The sequence below is a fragment of the Branchiostoma floridae genome, chromosome 3 (genome assembly GCF_000003815.2).
Source record: "Branchiostoma floridae strain S238N-H82 chromosome 3, Bfl_VNyyK, whole genome shotgun sequence".
NCBI lineage: Eukaryota > Metazoa > Chordata > Leptocardii > Amphioxiformes > Branchiostomatidae > Branchiostoma > Branchiostoma floridae.
In genome coordinates this window covers 20,460,221-20,466,763 of record NC_049981.1, presented here as the reverse complement: position 1 = coordinate 20,466,763, position 6,543 = coordinate 20,460,221, and the positions used below count along the sequence as shown (strand labels likewise).

At 40.2% G+C, this 6,543-nt stretch overlaps 1 protein-coding gene across 4 annotated transcripts in view; it reads right to left on the bottom strand.

The window, feature by feature from the left end:
* The window catches only part of LOC118411124, a 27,398-nt gene extending 24,922 nt beyond the window's left edge, over window positions 1-2,476 (bottom strand). For 2 of the 4 annotated variants that reach the window (XM_035813161.1, XM_035813162.1), the window contains exon 1: window positions 2,257-2,475. The gene's annotated coding sequence lies outside the window, so the exon portion shown is untranslated. Of the gene's footprint in view, window positions 1-765; window positions 830-2,256 lie in introns of those variants that run through there. The other 2 variants (XM_035813166.1, XM_035813163.1) reach the window with 2 other exon arrangements.
* Between the last annotated feature and the right edge of the window lie 4,067 nt (window positions 2,477-6,543).

Genomic DNA, 6,543 nt, shown 5'->3' with positions numbered 1-6,543 from the left:
GATTCTCCGGGATCTCCGAATCAGTTCGTTAGAAGACAATGTATCCAACAGACCACGATATCCGATGATGAACCATTATCAACACACCTGTATACTGAACTGGAACTGGACTTGTAAAAACATTTATATTCTGTCCCCAAAAAATAAACGTCCGGAACCAGTCCCTAGCTTGTAGAAGTATCTCTCATCGCTTATATTTTCCACATACTGTGAAATGTGCGATGGAAAAAGACGAAAACATTGTTGGTTCTGTGTTAATCATAGAGCTTTTGTGTTTACTTATGACTATATAATTTTGCATATATGTGTTTCAGATTGCATGTAAAATCTATGCCAACGGGCAATTTTACATGTAACCGAAAATGTGTCTAGCACACACATGTTATGGGTTCAAGTTCGACTTATCAGTTACCTGAACCTCTGAATCTGAATGCAGACCTGCACCTTAACTTCAGTTCAGGTAATTATAAGCAGCAAACTCATCGATTAGATGCAATTAATCAAACAACACAGAGTGACTGATAAAGAGTTTGAGATTGATCCATAGTTATCTTGGCAATTTACATTGTAACTATTCTTCCTGTGGATCATTAATGTACATGACTGCACATAATAACATGACAGACACTCAGGAAAAGGACAACAAGACATACATACACAGAAATTAATGAAAAGGGTAATAAAAAGATAAGACTACATGGGTTTCCTACACCATGGGTAAAATCAAGCACTTTCACGTTCAAAAGCAAAGAAAGGGTCCATTACCATTACAGGTTGTCTTGCATAGCTCGCTGTTGGGAGCTTATTGGACCTCCTTCCCGAGAACTTGTGGTTACTCGTACATGCTTCTAACTCGGAAGAACCATTCTATTTCCTAGCGTCACCAATAGGAGCTCAGGATTCTAAATTACTATGAAAATCCATCCAATAGGAGCTCAGAATTCTCTGTCACTGAGGAAACCAGTCATCACAGCCTCTAACACCATGATGGCAACAGTTCTCCGTCTGGCAATAATCGGTTCATGTTGCACATATGCATAAATCAAAACCATTAGGATGTTGAGAACTCTCCTGACTTGGAGGTGTTGGTCATCATGTTTGTAGGGGCCTGACTAGTGGAAAGGCTGTCAGAAGCTTTATTAAGTCAGACTTACAATACATGGAACAGACTTTAATTAGCCCAGGTACAGATAAGACCAACTGTAGGTGATTCGTCAAAGACGTTTGATTAATTGTGTCCATGTTAATGTGCATGTAATACATGTAGTCCACGGTGTGGTTCTGCCCACGAGAAAGAACGAATTTGTTATCCTGAATTGTTTAATTGGAATACACACTGCACTTGCACAGAATTGGTTTTGGATCTTATCAACTCGAATTGTTGCATGTGGTATGATACTACACTATTAACAATTTCGACAAACCTTACAGTTACTTTTATTCTCTGTCGCAGTTCGCAAATTTTAATGTGTATCCTTGTCTTCCAAACTTATGTTAGAATGAAATGAGACTTTGCTCAAGTTCTGTCTGTACATGCATTTCCATTTTTCACCATCAATGGCACACGTTGTGAAACCACTGACCGGGCCATAGAGGAATGATACACAACCACAATTACATTCGTATGTATAAATATGATATAAAGAGAGAAATCTCTCCCCAAAGACACAATGACGAGACAGCCTGGTGCCAGAAATGATGAATGAATCAAATAAATTCTTCGGGCCACTATGATTAGCCATATTTCCGAGCGCATATGACAGGTAATATGTATTCATAATTCTTTGGTAATTCATCTGTGCATAAGCTGTGGAAGGTGGACAGCGAAGGTGAAATTAGCTGGAAAATGCTCCCTTCCCTAACGTTGCTTTCCGGCACTTTTGTTGCATCCGCTATAGCCTAGCAGATATCCGTAACCCTATAAATCTTTCTATCTGAGTACAGAGCATTTGAGAAGCGTGATAGATGCATGACGCATTTTACCACTTTTGGTAACGTTGAAGATTATAAGCTACGAATTATAAAATCACTGTGAAATTCTCCAGGTTTGACGTTGTTGTTACAAATGTACCTCAATTGTCCCCTCAACAGGTATCAACGCTGAGAACCAAAAAATTAGCTCTCTTCCAGATCCAGTACAATATACACATCAAACGCTAAGTGGTCTGCCAACAGAGGAGTATTTGCATTGCCATCCACCCAGTTCCATTTGTACACAATATAAGCTACTAGTATAAAACCAAGTGCCTTCCATACCTTACTTGTGATGAGCCACCGCCGAATGGTAACCAGTTGAATGAATGACGTGCTAGCGTTGAAATGAGCGTAGAATACCCCAGTTGTGGCGGCAATCCCTATTCCATACCCGTTCAACCGGAGGATGTGCTGATCGGCCTGTTACGCTGCTGCCTGGTGCAGCGGGTGCCAACACTGGTGTACCGCGGGCAGGGCGGGCGCCATCATGACGTCACCAGCTACATGGCAACTAGTATCCTGACGCTAAAGAGACGGTCGGTAATGGCTGCAACAAGAACAATGGGAAAGACAAGGTCAGTTAAATTTCCCTTAATCGTCCAAGTATTCAATTTATGGCATACTAAGACGCTTGTTTATCCCGAATGAATTATCGGCTTATCTATTCCAACTTCTAATAAACTCATGTCATTAGCAGTCTATGATATATCATTGCACGCCACCTATTCATTGGGCACAATACAGCCGGCCGTAGCTGAAAGAAAAACTTTTGGGTTCCCCAAAGAACTTTTATCTCAGCACTTGCTGTAATTCAAGTGACGTTTTTGTTTCTCTCTGTCTGTCTATATGTTTTCATGATCAAACCTTCCGAAATCGTATCTAGTTGTGGTTGGTTGGTATAATGGTGGGATGGTTGGTCGGTTGGTTGGTTGGTTGGTTGGTTGGTTGGTCGGTCGGTCGGTCGGTCGGTTGGTTGGTTGGTTGAATAGAAAGGTTGTCAAGAAAGCAACATCCTCGAAAACGACTATTCATTCAAGTAAAGGTTTGCTTTGTGTGCCATTTTAATGTTGTATAAATGATGTTAGGAAATTCTTACAGAGTCACCATTGCGTAATTTCATTTCACCTCTTGCCACACTTCATAGCAGGAGTGTCGCGCAGAGCTGACTGTCCTGCATAACAATTACCTAAACCATTTTTATTTTAGAGAAAACAGCGAGAAATGCCCAGTGACTACTTAAACATGTCTGAATGACGATCACAGATCTGTAAGAATACATGTACTCAACACATATTCTTGTAAAAGCTTGTGTTTCAGAAAATGTTGCTTACGTCCATGGCCAAGACAGATAAATTTAGGAAATGTTGGATACTTAGGTCAGATGTTTTGGGACTTAAAGTAACACAAAACAACCTGCTCTACATGGGTATACTAACAATAGACGTGTGGTGTTGCCACGAGTCACCACTTCCTGCATGCCTACAACATTGGAGCAGAGCCAAACCAGATATCCAATTCTCAAAATATTCTAGTACACCATTCCCGCCTTACATCCTGACAGGCTGCCGAACTGCAGACACACAATATGACAGACAAACATACAAACTGAGTACAGTACCTCCTTTATCATGGAGGCAATGACAACTAGTTAGGAGTTCCACCTTCTCACATGGTTGCCAAATTATATTGACCTTTTTAACTGACGTATTATAACATAAAATGTGTTTGTGATTATGTAAATAAGGTCCCAATTATCATGAATTATCAGTTGATCATCTTTTCTACCCAAATAACATAATAGGTTTTTCAATTTTGATGTTGTTCAAAGTATGAAAATCTTATCTTAGCAAAGAAAGCCATTGTTGCATTTCCTCATAAATCATGTAAATGAGAGCGTGATTTTTGCATGATTTATGTCTGATAATGTTTTTCTTTATTCTGTTCCAAATGTATTACAGTTATTTTCTCATTGATCATGCAATTTAGGGATACATTTACAAAATCGATGCCTTCTAATAGTTCTCTCTTTTTTAGTTATAAGTCACATTTAAGAGTCCTATTGTGAAATACTGCTGGTTTATTAACTTTCCTTATTAGTTATGCACATTAGATCGCGATTTATATAATTCGTACGTAATCATGTAAAGCATCACCAAAGCTGTCTACATATCAAAAGTCATGACTATCAGTCGACCCCTTCGTGAGTCATTCATGTCCAAATTTCAAAATGTACATGCTCACTGCAGTTCAGGCCGCTAAGGGGGGGGGGGGGGTAAACTTTCACTACACTTTTCAAGTTATGTTGCCCGCAACCAACCAAACACACACACGCATACATACAGAGACCGCTGTAGTACCGGCCGGAAAAAGGCCAGGTAAATCATTTTCGAACTTGACCTTTGTTTCCGCAACCACTACACAAATGCCAAATATCATTAAGATCCGGCAAAGGCCTCTCGAGTTATGCTGCTGACATACACACAAACCCACGCCACAGCCACTCCACTCTGGCATAACTGAAAACATAACATTCTTGTCGAATGTAATCATAGAAAATTAGTGCTATGCATGATCGTGGTAGCTGGGAAAGAGTTCACTCTTATGGACATATCGATTCCTTGACGCTCCTCAAAGCTATTTGATTAACGGCCAGTATTACCTCATGCATACTAAACACGGGTTTTAGCATTAAGCTTGTTAAAAGGATAATAGAGAGTGGGATAAATTATTGAGATCGGCGTTCCGGACACGAGCAATGGGCCATTAAATAAGACGGGACATGTACGAGTCTCTGAAATATTCAACACACTCATGGCTCCGCATCTGTTAACAGTTGGAATGGAACACGAGTCACCAGCTAATATCTTATGTGAAAAAAATTGAAGCTGCACTTCTTACCTTCTTCTCACCCTGACTTCTTTAGGACAACGGATGTATTGACACAACAGAGTACAGTATGGTCTACTACCAGTTGTACAAACTTAACAACTTAGGGTAACATACGTGAATTTGTCATAAATGAATCTTGATATAATTTGGTGGATCGAATCGTGAGTTTCTGTTCTAATAGCAAAGGAGTCTTTTATGTTTATACCTGACATTCCATTCTCATTTAAGTTGTTAAATCTAACGATATATTCATCATCGTATATTAAAGATATATCAAAATTTGTCTAAATGATACAATGAGTAGTCGTAGATACGCCTGAAGATATATCATTAAAAAGACAGTCCGTTGCATTAACGCTTTGTGAGAAGGAAAGAAATGGAGACCTACTTCAAAACACGTAATCCAAAAATTATTTTTTTCTAATATCAGTCGACTGATCGTAGCGCACATCTTCTGTGAAATTTGAGCTCTTCGTCATTTTGTAGCAGCCCGGGTCACCTTAGCCGACCCGTGAGCCCATTACATATAAATACTTGAATATAGACATTGGAAGGGGCAATTTGGCGAACAGCTGTAGCTGTAGAGCTTTTGTGAAGGGCGTAAGTTTGTTCGTGTATTTAGAATTAAATCTGTACCAACGCCAGCACGCATAACTTACACCTATGCTGCCTCAGGTTGTACTTGGCTAAAAGTCTAGTAAAGACTAGCACGCCCGTCCTCTCCGCCCAAAAGTTTAACTATGACTTAATGAATGAACACATGTATGAACACATGTATGACTTAACGTTCATTTTGAAGTACTTTGAAGTGTGAATGGCGCTCTTTCACCGCTCCTGTCAACACCACCCTCTTCATTTGAAGTGCAGGTCACAATCGACCAGGTGACATCTCCATTGCACCCCCATGATGAGGCGTTATTAGGGCTCCGAAGGGTCATCGGACATTAATACAGCCTCACCAATACACGGGAAGGTCGGTCGATATGGCGGACGCTTCCCGAAAAATTGCTTGACAGCAGGGAAAATTGGCAATCAGACGGAAGAAAGTTGGCGGGAAAAGAGTAAATCAACGTGAAAACGCTTGTCTGGCCGTGATTTCAGGAATCTTTTACCATTGCAAGTGCCGTCAAATAGATGTCATGTGGTTCAACTGGTAGCAGCCTCACATTTTGAACTCCTAGATCCAATTAGGTGGTAACTGTGAGACCCCAGTTCAAATACTGGAAAAGCCATCTCGGTTGGGGCTGCACAGATCTTTTTAAAAGTGACGTGCAATATTATTAATGTGGGTCCCGTGTTTGAGGAGGTGCCTCAAGCATGTTAAACAGGAAGGGCTAGCAACCCCTGTAAAACATACTTTGTGACGCAAACTGCGATGAAACCTGCACTACAAGATGTAGAACAAGAAGAAATGCCGTCTAACTCGGGTTGGGTAACACAGCAAACTATGTTGAATACTGAACAGTTGATGTGCTGCACAAAAGGACAAATACTTGAAACCTCATTAAAAATTTTGATTAACGGTGACTGAGTAAAGTTTCCTTCAGTGAATTTGTAGCCTCTGCAGTCGTTCTTTATGAAAGAAAACAAATTATCTTCCGCGCATATTAATTCTTCTCTTCGTGCTTATCAATTCTTCCTGCGGTTCTTTGATGTGGTACCATCAATCGAACTTCTCAT